The sequence below is a fragment of the Calypte anna genome, chromosome 3, assembly GCF_003957555.1.
Source record: "Calypte anna isolate BGI_N300 chromosome 3, bCalAnn1_v1.p, whole genome shotgun sequence".
In the NCBI taxonomy this organism is placed as follows: domain Eukaryota; kingdom Metazoa; phylum Chordata; class Aves; order Apodiformes; family Trochilidae; genus Calypte; species Calypte anna.
Window position 1 is genome coordinate 90157878 of NC_044246.1, and position 12581 is coordinate 90170458.

The following is a 12581-nucleotide window of genomic DNA, read 5'->3' on the forward strand; positions in this document are numbered from 1 at the left end:
GCTAGCTAGATTATATACAGACTTTGGTTAATAACGTAGATAGATAATGCTTATTACATGCACCAAGTATTTTTTTAGGAGAATTTTTTTTACTTTTTCCATATTCCAGTTTTGAATTATCTGCTTTTCCTGCAGCAGCATCCCAGCACTACCACACAAAAAAGATGGATAAATTTTCACTTGTGAACTTTCTCTTCTGAACATCACAGAATGTACATGGGGAGAGAGATTCTTCACTTTAAGTTTCTATTGCAAGTTACTCTGTAGTTGCTCTCTGTAGTGAATGCCAGCCACACCCCTAAGACAGTCTTTTCCCTCTTTTGACATCTACGTCCCATAGATATATGGGATGAATCCCTCTGTCTTCTCTGAATTTTAACTAATTTAGGCTTCACATCTGAATTTTTGGGGAACTAAAGGACATGAGATGGATGCTGCCTGTTCTGGATAGTGCTCAAGGGAGTGAGACTATTCAAAATTCCTGTTTCACTCGAGGAAGCCAGTTCTGTTCCAAGTTCTAGAAATAAAAGAGAAAAGTGTATGTCAACACATTTCTTCTGAGATGCCACTTTTCTTCAGCATTTTAGGGTAGAATTAGTCTTTCATATTTGTTACGCCCCTACAGCTTGAGAACATAAGACTGCTTTCAATATAATACTCCTATGTTTATCTGAATTCACAGAAAATATTTAATGGGTGTTTTAATTCAGATAGCCATATGAAGCAGCAGTTTATAAACTATCCTTTCACACTAGAGAATGTATACCCTGCTGTAAGTTCTTGTGAAAATTTAAAAATAAGAATCAACTAACCAAACAACAGTGTGACTTGGACAGAAAGTAGGGGAGATGAAGGACAACTGTCTGTTTTAAATTCATGAAAAAATTCCAAAGGAGCTGATGAACATATACTAAACCAGAAGAACATATATTGAAATAGAGTTAATATAATGTCGAGTAATTAGAGATCTGCATTCAGTTTTAAACTTTTCACATGTGAACAGGAGCTCATATGTAGAATTTCAGCTCAAGGGAAGAAAGTGTCAGCCATAATCCCAATTACATGAATTTTGGCCTAATTATTTGGCCTAATTATGCAGAAATATAATGCAGGTGTATTCTGGCAATTTATTGATGAAGGAGGCAGTCTAGAATAATAAACAGATAAAATGATTTTACATATGTGGCTTAAGAATGCAAGCATTAAAGCCTTCTGTGAAAAGTTACTTTTTTTGTGTGGATATCAGTGAGAAAGGACTTATGGTATATCATATGCAAGGCTATTTGGTACGTGGACTTTTGTTTCAAACTAGTTTTCTCCGTGGCTCAGCTATAAAAGTTGCTTGCATTATATAGCAGTAAGGGCAATTTTTCACATTTTGTATTGTATTATTTGTAGTATGTAGTACAGCAATGAAATCTAGGAATTATCATGCTACAATCAATTATTAACTCACCTAGCATTATTTCTTGACTACAGAAATAGTATTCAGTGGTTTAGAAAATTATGAGGGGAGAATTAAGGGCAAATAATATTCCTGGATAATTGAAAAAGTGAATATGATTGAGGACAGAATTCCTTTCTATCCCACGTAAGTGTAATCAAATGCTTCTTTACAATACATTACCCAGCAAAGAAGCACGATATGCTTTTCCATTCAGCATGCCTAATTAAATTTTGCTAAGCTATATGTGCAAAGATTTCTTGTTGCATTTTTTTTCATTAGAAAAAGTTTGGAATTAGAATAGGTTGTATGCATGGGACTGAAATTATGGCAGCAGTATTGCAGGCAATATATAGAAGAGATTACTCGTACCAGAAAAAAAAAAATGTTTAGGTGAGAGTTGAAACAAAGACCTGACAGGTGATACCAGTCTAACAGGTTTCTTTATCTTGCATTTGATTTATTTCTTTCATTTTCTATAAGTTAAGGAGAAGGGTTTATAGATTTCAAGGAAGTGGCATTGCTTTAAGACTCAGATATTACTGGGCATGAAAAACTAGGACTTCTTTTATACACTGTATTATATTTGTGATAGTTTTTTCCTTTGTGAATAATTCTTGATGTATGCTCTCATTTTAATTTTAAATATAGAAAAGTCATTCATTACATATTGAATAGGCCACAGTAGAGTGTCACTAAGAAGACAAATGTGCTTCTGGGCTGATAGGAGTGTATCTGAGCGATTTGAAATGTTAGAAATTATCCTGTCAGTTTCTGGCATCTCAAGGGATAGAAACAAAAATGCTGAGACTACACATAAAGAGATAGTTTTACATTGTTTATTATCTCTGCTTTGTCTTGATGCCTTTGGTGTCTGGGTTGCTATAGTCATTAGTTGGATCTTTGAGCTGCTTGTAGGTATTTACATATGGGTTGTTTTGGTTTTTTTCAAATAAAGAACTTTATTTCTGTTTTACTTACTACTCTATTCTCAGTTCAGGAAGGTTATGCTGTTATATCTGGACAATTTCTAACCCTTAGGATATTTAGCCTTTCTTTACCTGCACAGCCCCCAGTGTGGGCCTGAGCTGGAGACAATAAATTCTGCAGAAGCCAAAGGACATGCACGTCTCTAAAGTTTGAGAAACCTCAGGTGTAAAATGAATGTAGTTCCATGCATTGCTATTTACGTTCCACAGGTGAACTCCTGCATTGTGTCATTCTCCAGGAATGCCTAACTATAGCCAGGGGATATCTGTCTTCTCATTTAGCTAAGGATTATGCCTGAAATTGGGTGGTGTGAACACTACAGTGATATAAACAGCATCAAATTTTCATAAGAATGATCTCAAGCTGCTTCTTTGGCCTTGCAGTGATTATGTGGTATCACTGTATAGTGAGTCCAGAAAACCAGTCATGCCCTGGGCTGCATAAGAAGTATGTCCAGCAGGCTGATGCCTCTCTACTTTACTCTTGTGAGACCCCAATAGGATTACTGCATCGAGCTCTGGGGTCCTGAACAGTCATGGACCTGCTGGAGTGGTTCCAGAGGAGTGCCATTTAAATGGAACAACAGTAGGTTGTGGACATAAGGAAGATATGTCTTGCAATGAAGGTGGTGAGGCTCTGGAACAGGTTGCGGGGAGAAGTTGTGGATGCCCCACAACTGAAAGTGTTCAAGTTCAGTTTGGATGGGACCAAGCTGATCTAGTGAGAGATCATCTTGCCTATGGCAGGATGGTTGGGCTAGGTTATCTTTGGAGGTCCCTTCCAACCCATTCTGTGAGTATCTAATATGATATAAATGCAGACCTAATTTGAGCAGACATAAAGATGTCTGGGCTGGAAACACTGTCTGGGACAAACATCCAGCCTGAGAGTTTATCCTGAAGGATAGTAAGAGCATAAAGTTTTCACCTTAAGATCCAAAAAGTTCACTGGCTTATATTTTTTTCTGTTGTTCCAAAGTCTTATGAATATGAATACAATTTCAAAACCGGTTGGAGTGTTCTTTTTAGGCATGTCATGGTTGTGTTTCTGGCAGATTTCTAATTCAGGTGAACAGTCTTTAAATACTGCTTTTCAATTTAGTTTTGACTGAGATTAGAAGGATTTACCAAGCAGCTTTTGTAAAAATGACAGCATGAAGTATACAAAGGGAGTGCTGAAATACAAAGTAAAGTGACGTTTTTCTGGAGGATATGCAAATTTAAAGGAGATATAAAATATTCTGCAGAACAGCATGTAATTGCCTTTTGAATTTGTATGTAAACTCTGAAACCAAAATTGTTTCTGAAAATGGAAAATAATCAGCTTCTTAATAACTTCATTTGTCAGAGATAAACTTTTGAAAGAAATATGATGACCAGCATATTTATCTAGAGAAGCAAGTTACTTAGTAAAGATACAGTGTTATCTGACATGGCACAGCAGAAAACAGAGATTTAAAATAACTTTAAAATGTTCTCCTATATTATGCATCTGTGTTTCATAAAAAGAAAAAAAACAAACAAAAAACAAAAAAACAAAAATCAATCAAGCAAAAAACCTTCAGTCTACTGAATAGTGTCTGATTTGAGAAGAAATAAACATCCCTTTACATGCCAAGGCTATTCAAGCTCTGGCAATGTTAATGTCAGGTTTCTGCTCTACTTACACCAGCCCATCTTCTGCACCGCCACTGACCACACAAAACTTTCATCATCTCATCTAAATCAATGTTATGAGTAAATACAGCTGCAGATTCAGGTACATAAATGTAGGTGGCTGCAAGAAAACAAAGTGTGTAAACTCCTGTTGAAACCAGTACAGATTTTGCACTGTCACTGGGGTGCAAAAATCTCATCTAATTAGATACAGGTGTCTTACTTAAAGGCAAGCTGAATTGCTCTTCAGACTTCTTGAACAGTGTTGAGTATTGATTTACTTAAACATGGGTTTAACATGGGTGTCTAGTGCCCTTTGAAGTACCCTAGAGTATCTTATCTGCTCTGTGTGAACATGTTTGCTGTTTCATGGGTATATCTTTGTTCCATACAATGTTCTGACCCAGAAGCAGTTTAGCTGGAACATAACATGGAGTTTGAAATCCTTATCCCTCTGATGTCTTCTTATGAATACCAGTTTCATCAGCTGTGAATGTTTAAACAGCATTGCTTTAAAATCTGTTTCTGCAGTTGCTTAAGTGTTTTCAGTTCCCAGTTTTTCTGCTAGACTGAACTTTTGAATCTCCTAAACATTTTGCCAACTATTTGGTAGTATTCATTTCAGCCCACCAGTGTTGCTACTGTGTACACAGCAGTTCTCTTTCTTTTTGTGTCCTTTCTTGTTACACTTGAAAGTTCTCTTCTGTTCTCTAATCACTGGGCTCTGGCAGCCTGGGGCTTTGAAGGACAGGCATAGTGCCAAGGCCTCTCAAGCTGTCCATGTTGGTTTTCAGAGTGAGCCTCATAAAGAGGATGCTATGGAGAACTCCACCAGTGCTAGGAAGCACAGCTCAGTGTTTTTCCCATGCACACAGTATTCTTATTAGCAAAACTTGGGTGTTGATAAGTGTGATGTCAGTTAATTCAGACACAGCTCTCATTGTTCTTCCACCATTGCTTCTCTTCTTGGCCCAAGGGGGCTGTCATCAAAGGGTGTGTGAGAAAAGACAGCTCTGCACACCTTACAGAGTTTGTACTTTCATTGATGAAGTTGATGTATATAAAATTGCCTTTTAAAGCATTAAATCAAACATGAGAACCCGAATTTTCCTCCAAGAATTTGGTGTTTCAGCAAAGACGTAGGAAGTGGGTCCAGCTTGCTTAGTGAGGAAGGGGTAGCCAGTCCAACAGCACATTGCCTGCAGTCTCCCAATAGTCTGCAGTGCTGCTAGAATCACACTGGAAAATTCCACAAATTCAGCAAAGATGAGGTGGCAGGTAGTCATGTAGTTCAATAGTTTTGAGTCACTGTTTCAAAAAACCAGAAGAAAATATAAATGTCAAAGCCCTGTCAGAAGTGTTAGCTTCTGACCCAGCTCTGTCTCACTCATGAGCTCTCCTATTCTTTGAGGTTTAGCTTCTCAATAGACATAGATTATGGACCAGTTCCTGGCCACATACACCCATTCTAGAAACTTCTAAGTTGTTATAAAATGCTTAATTCATATATTTTTCCACAGGTGGAATAATGGGAAAGAGCTATCAAAGAACACACAGGCAGGAACGTTTTCATGGTACTTGCTTGGATGCATAGCAGATAAACTATTCTTGTGATTTAAACATTTTTCTGCTTGCTTTAGTTTTGAATGATTCTTCTGCTCGTGCATGCATCAGATATACTATCTTTCCAGTTTGGGTGATATGGATAAAATCATTACATTTCTCCAGTATGTCAGAACATTCATCTGAGTAATTGTCCTTGTGGATTTTTGCCATTTCTTCTAAACAGTGGTGATATTTTTAATGTCTGTTTCCATATACTGAGATGCATTTCTGTCTGGGGAAAAATTTCATACCACAATACCTCATATTTATATTGCAAAGGGGTTTGACATGCCACATTTCTGTAGCCATGGTGTAAGGCCATAGGAAATACTCAGGTGTGCTCTTTGGACTCTCCTGTTTTGTTGTTCCCCTTGTGTAATCTGTAACATTCACATTACATAGTCAAGGTAATTTTGGTTTCATTAAGAACAAAAAGTGTGCGGTTGAGAAATAGAGATTCATGAGCCTAGAAATGAGTGTGATAGGAATGCTCGTGTGATGTAAAAATAAGTGACCTTTTAGAATTAACTAGTTAGAAAATAGCAATAAAATGAGAAGAATTAAAGACTGTGGGCCAAGTTCACCTAATTTCCAGCCAGTGGCACTTCAGGTATATCAAGGAAATCCAGGGTTTTGATGTCTCTCTGAGAGTACATGGATTTAGAGAATGAGGGTACAAGGTGCTGGGAAAGATAGGCTTGATATTTATTTAAAGAGTTAACCAGGGGGACTGGCACAGGATGAGTTAATTAGGCTTCTATATTCATTTCTAGTAACTTTAGTATTTGAACAATCAAGTTTTGCTAGGAAATTTTGAAATCAGGCCCAGAAATACTCTTGGTAGTCCAGTTTGGTAATTTCCCATGCCTAAAATGCTTATCCTGTCAGGGAGGTGAAATAACATTATTGAATAAATAGCGTGGTCAATAAACACCAGGGAAATTCAGGTCACTGGCTAATCTCATGTGAAAGGTACTGGCATCAAGGAGTCTGCTGGTAGGTACTATGGGAGGAAAAAGCAAAGGTCAAAATTCAGCAAAATAAATCCTCATTGCAGATTATTTACACAGCTCTTCTCCATGCCCATAAATTAGAGACTTTTCAAACCAAAATCTGTGCCATTGTTGCCATGTAAATGCCTTTGTTATGTAATTCATTATGAGCAATGAGGTCTAATTTTTTTTTTATATTTATTTTATTTTACTTCAGACAAGACCAGTAATATTTTCTCTTTCTTTTGAATCTTTCTAGAAAACTGAAAGATGTTAAGCCTTGTGGTGCCTAAAGGAAGTTTTTCCTTTGTCCAGTCTTCTCTCAGTGAACCCAGGATCATCATAATTGTGTTGAAAATAGCTGTATATGGGATTGCATTAATGCTCCTGCAGCTTCATATGTTTTTCCATTTTTCCTGCACTTCTACAGATCAGATGGCTTCCAGGCAATTTAAGAAATCACTTAAGAAAGATTAGCCATTTAAACACTTTTTTTTTTTTATCCTTTAAGTATTTAAATTTCTCAGCAGTTAACATACCAGGCTTTCCAAAGTGCTTAGAAAGTAGTTGGGGTTTGCATTTAAGAAAAAAAGGAGTGTTCATCTTACAGCCTTTCAAGAATGGATTCATTTACTTCTCAAAGGGAAGAAGAAAGTCTCAACAAAAATTTAATGGCTTTTATCTTCTGGAAAGTAGAATCATGAAATGAGTTTTCAGCTGATGGAGCCCTGAGTTCATAAGCCCACCCAGTATGCTGTAGTATGGCTGGTATGGAGACTTTTCCTATTTGTTGTCATCGGGGAGGAGAGGGGATTTGGGCTGGGGCTGCCTTCTTTCACTTCACTGGGAGGATTTTGAGGTACCCAACACTGAGACATAGCAGCTGTGCCAAGTCCATGGGACTTGACCTCATTGGCACTTCCCCTCCATCACCCCAAAGTGCAAGAACAATGAAGGAAAAAGGACAGAAGTGGTCTATGGAGTATTTTTAAAGACCACAGAGGACTGATGCAATGAGTAATACTGTTGTCATACTTACATTCCTAATGCCCTGTTCCAGTTTTTCTCCCCAAAGGGTTCTATGGCTTAATCCAGGAGCAATGATAACAGGCAGGGTTGTTTGAGTGGGCAATTTGTCTGTGCTTCTGCAGCTTCTTCTGTCTCCTCAGACCAATGAGGGATGTGTCTGGTGTCTGTGCCTGGCCCTGAGAAAAACACTTCTCCCTGTGAGTTAAGAAAAGAAAGGTGCAAAGAGAAGTTATAATTGGATACATGACTAGTTGTTAGAAGATCAATAACCAACCTCTTTAGGATTACTCTGTTACGTTAATTTTCAATGCAGAGGTCTGGCTGCATTCAGCAGTTCTGCAAGCTGGTTTTACCTTTCAAGTAAGTTGCCAGTGATAATCTTTCCTCCTAATAACCTCTGGAAGAAAAGAAGGATCCCTTATCCAGGCTATACCCAGTACTACAGTGGTATGTGGAAACTTGTACATTTTCATTACCAAATACAGATTTTCTTAAAACAAAGCAAAATGAAACAAAACAAAACAAGAACAACAACCAAATACATTTCTGCTATTAAAATATTTTTTAGGAAGCACATTTTAAAAAAGCAAATGTGTTGTCTTAATGTACATAATCTAATGACTAATTGTACTGTTGGAAAGCACTCATTGCTGTGGTCTCTTCTTTGGTGCTTCACTATAAAGAAAGTAACTTTGTGATGAAAAATGATACAATTTCTTCCTTGTAGTATTTCTAGCCCTTTCCTAGTCTGCCGTTGTCCACTCATTTTGCTGTCTTTCAGCCTAGAGACAGCTCTCAGACCATCCCCAACCAAACCTGAAAGCTCTCCTGACATGGAGATAGGTCTTTACTGTAGGCAGGCTCACCTAGAGCAGTATTCCAAGTTATTTTGCATTAAGGATGAGATATGTAAGCATTATGTTCTACATGGTGTTTTCTTAGGCAGTGTATGCCTTTAAAGCATACCTATGTTTTATTTCTCCCATATATAATCAGAAAATTTTCCTATTACCTTTCAACAAAAAAACTGTGCAACAGCAATTTTGTTTCCCCTAAGGAGAGTATCCGACCATCTCTATTAATCTTCCACACATTATCATTACCTTCGTGCTTTGTTCCAGTGTGATGAATTTTTACACCTAATATAGAAAACTAGTGATATCTGGGAGAAAGCAATCCCCCTGACAGAAGGATGTGGACAGAAAGATGGAAGTGGACAGTCCTAAATTTGTGCCACAGGATGAGTCCTGTGGCCTATTTTACTTTTCTCCTCTATTTTGATTACTGACCGATTTCTGAATCTCAACAACCTGGGAATGTTTCACAGTTACTTTCTTTTTGTAGGAGGTGGTTTTATATACTTTATAAATGAAAGTCATTCTATCCAAGGGATGGATTCTTGTCTATTTAAATAATACATGTTCATCAGAGTCTACATTAAAGAGGCCATCCGTAGCATAGCACCCAATGCATTTACTCCAAAAGAGAGCTCTGAGAATCATCAGAACAGAAAAAGATAAATAGTGTTCCTATCCATGTTGCCATTTTTCTTTCACAAGCTTTTTTATTTATTTTTTTTTTTTACAATTACTTTCAGAAAAGAAAGGTCTTGATTGTTCAGGTAGTAATGTTGCCTCATGCTGGAGGTTTGCAGTGATGCATAACAGTGTGCATTGTTGTACATCATAGCAGTTTGTTCTGCAGCATAAAGATCCTCTAATTTGTTCCAAGTGTTTTGCAAGATGCTAACTTACTCCATTTAAAAAATATTAATGCAGGTTTTGAAGTAAGTTGTCATTACATTAATTTAGTACTGCTTCTAACTGAAAGCAGTGTTAATTTTCAAATTTAGAGGAGATATTATTTCTTCTTTTCCCACTAAGTTGTTTACTATAAAATGAAATTAATAATCGCATTAAGTAGTCTAGTTCAAAATATTTTTTTTCCATGGTCTTTTGTCATTATTAAAAATTTGATTTTGTTAAGATGAATTTTTGCAGAGGTTTCAGTTATAGCGCCCTGCTGACTTGTTGAGGGTGTAGAAATTGAGCTCAGAACCTGTATTTTGAGGTCATACACAGATATTTTTTAAAAGTGTCATTCTTTATAAAACTACAATATTTCATTGGATATTTTGCAGTTTGCTGTTTTACTAGCAAATTACAGAAATATTGCTCCTCTGCTGCAACTGGAAAGGACCCTTTGTAAAAAACCATAAAATGTAAGTGGCCAATTACATCTTCTTGGGATGCTGCAAATACAAAATCTTTGGATCTGATTTATTTCTTTCAGAGAAGTACAGAAATTTTTACCAGTTCATGCCAGTGTTGCGGAACCAGGTAGAGGGGACAGTAGAGTTTTGCTAAGGAAGGGAACTTTAAAATGGCAAGTGAAGTGCAATGAAAATGTATAGCTTTGATACTGATTAAGTGCTTAACATTTTCTTCATACATATGCAGAAATAAAATTACCCTCCATAACCTTCATTTTCATTTCACACTATTTAGTATTACCCCTTTGTGATTAGACAGCTGATGAAAACCAATGAGGACAAACAACATTAGCAGACTCAGCAGCTCATATGTTCTTGGTTGTGAAGTGTAGAGCTGTCCTAGTGTCATGGTTTAATGCTGGTCTAGCAATTAAGCTGAATAACAGCTACTCTCTATTAATCCCCTTCCCCTCCTCAATAAGGAAAGGAGAGACAATAAGGGAGAGAGACTTATGGGCTGGAAACTTAACCAGACACCGTTTTAATGGAACAGTGATGATAAAAAGAAAAAAATTACTAAATAAATACTAATATACAGGAAAATTGATACCACGTTTGTCCCCCTTGTCCCCCCAATAACTCTCACATCACCACTGAGGCTGCAGGGCAGCCCTGGGAACTCCAGGCTGGACTCCTGGAGTCAGCAGCAGTCGGGAGCTGGAGGCAGGAACACACAGATTCAGGCTGGCACAGACCAGAACCACAGGTGGACAAGTGGATGGAATCCTCCTAGGATGTCAAAGCAAATAGGGACAGGTGAAGAAGGGAAAGAAGGAAGGGAATGGATTTGACCCTTGTGATCCCCCAAATTCATACTGAGCATGACGTGTATGGGATGTAATACTCTGGTCAATTTTGGTCATTTATCTTATCTTCTCCTCCCTAAAGGAGGGCTGTTTTGCTCCTTTTCTCCTTCCAGAGGGCAAAATGTTCCTCAGAAATGAGCAGTGTCCTTGGCTCTGTATACCAGTCTCTAGCTGTAACTATAAACATTGAACAGTATCAGTTCTAAAAGCAGACACTGACTGAGAAACTTGCTGTTGATTTCAGCAAGTACAGCTACTTACAAGAGACATAGCTGAATGCAAAATTACAAGACAGAAAATTACCTTTATCCTGGCCCAAACCAGGACACCTAGCCAAGGAGCAAGCAGCTCAGTAGGATCCCCATGGCTGGGAAGGAACATGCCTCAGGGTGATGCTCAGCTGAATGGAACCAGAGTTGTGGTTTGCTGGAGGGTAGCCTGTTTACTCAGCCTGTTGATTAGAAAAAAAAAAAAAAACTTAAAAAAAGGAGCAATGTTAAATAGTTGGATAAGAAAGACAATGATCTTGAATAATTTTGTAGGATACAGAAAAGGTCTTAATGCTATCATGCTACATAAAGTAAGAGTATAATAGTTCATCTTGATAATTTAGTAATTTCTGTGATCTTCTAAATGAAAGGGACATTCTTTAATACCAGAAAGCTGTCAGCTTTGTGTAAACACAGAAAACAATGATGTCTGTGATGTCCTTCCAGTAGATAAGGGGGACTTACAAGAAAGCTGGGGAGGGGACTTTTTATTAGGACATGTGGTGGTAGGTAATGGCTGGAAGAGAATATATTTAGATTGGGTTTAAGGAAGAAATTCCCTGTGTGGGTGATGAGACACTGGCACAGGTTGCCCAGGGAGACTGGGGATGCCCCCTCCCTCTAAGTATTCACAGCAATTTTGGATAGAATTTTGAGCAACCTGGTATAGTGGAAGGTGTCCGTGTTCATGGCAAGGGAGGCTGTAACTAGATGATCTTTAAATTCCTTTCCAACCCAAACCATTCTATAATTCTATGGTTTGAAAAGTTCAGTAACAAAACAAATGGTGAAAAATCACATTTTGCCATAGCACTGTCATGTGCATAATCTGTTGAAATGCCTGTTATGTCCACTTTATATTCAGTGCATAGGTTTTACAGATTCGTTGGAAATCAGATGTGAGACTAAGCTGTACAGTGGTTTGATAATCAGGGCACACTTAAATTCATAGCACACCAATGGCAAACAAGCAGAGGGAACCACTGTGCCTTGGTGCAGGATGGGGTGTGCTGCTCAGGTGTACACTGGCTGCAAGCTGAACAGTGTCTGTCCATCCCTTCCTGTCAAATCAGTATTATCCTGGATGAGCCATGAAGTGGAGGTCTCAAGCTGTGGGCATGGCATCACTGGGGAGCTGGCCCACTAAAACTCCCAGGCAGGAAGGAATCTGGAGGAGGAGAGGGTGACCAAGGGACCCCAGGCACTTGGTGGTCCTGTACTCAACACAGTGCAGATTAATTATACAGTTATGCCTGTGTCTGTATGTTAATTATGCTTTGGTGAAGTACTTAGAGAAAATTTGATTCTAATTTGATATTAAATTTTAAAATTATGTACATCAATCATAATATCCTAGTAGAGATTCTCATTCTCCATTTTACTCCATGTATGTGTCTTTATATTATTGCTGCAGTACCATCCATTTTGCTCTTTCCTTTGAGCTGATGGGAAATTGCATGGTGAAAAGAAATTTAGCACTGCTCCATGAATTTTGGACAAAATGCAAATAGAAGAGGGG

The 12581-nt window shown here is 37.9% G+C and overlaps 1 protein-coding gene across 1 annotated transcript in view; it reads left to right on the top strand.

The window, feature by feature from the left end:
• Positions 1-12581, top strand: part of KHDRBS2 (KH RNA binding domain containing, signal transduction associated 2) — a 411839-nt gene that overhangs the window by 229518 nt on the left and 169740 nt on the right. The gene's annotated exons all lie outside the window — the stretch shown is intronic.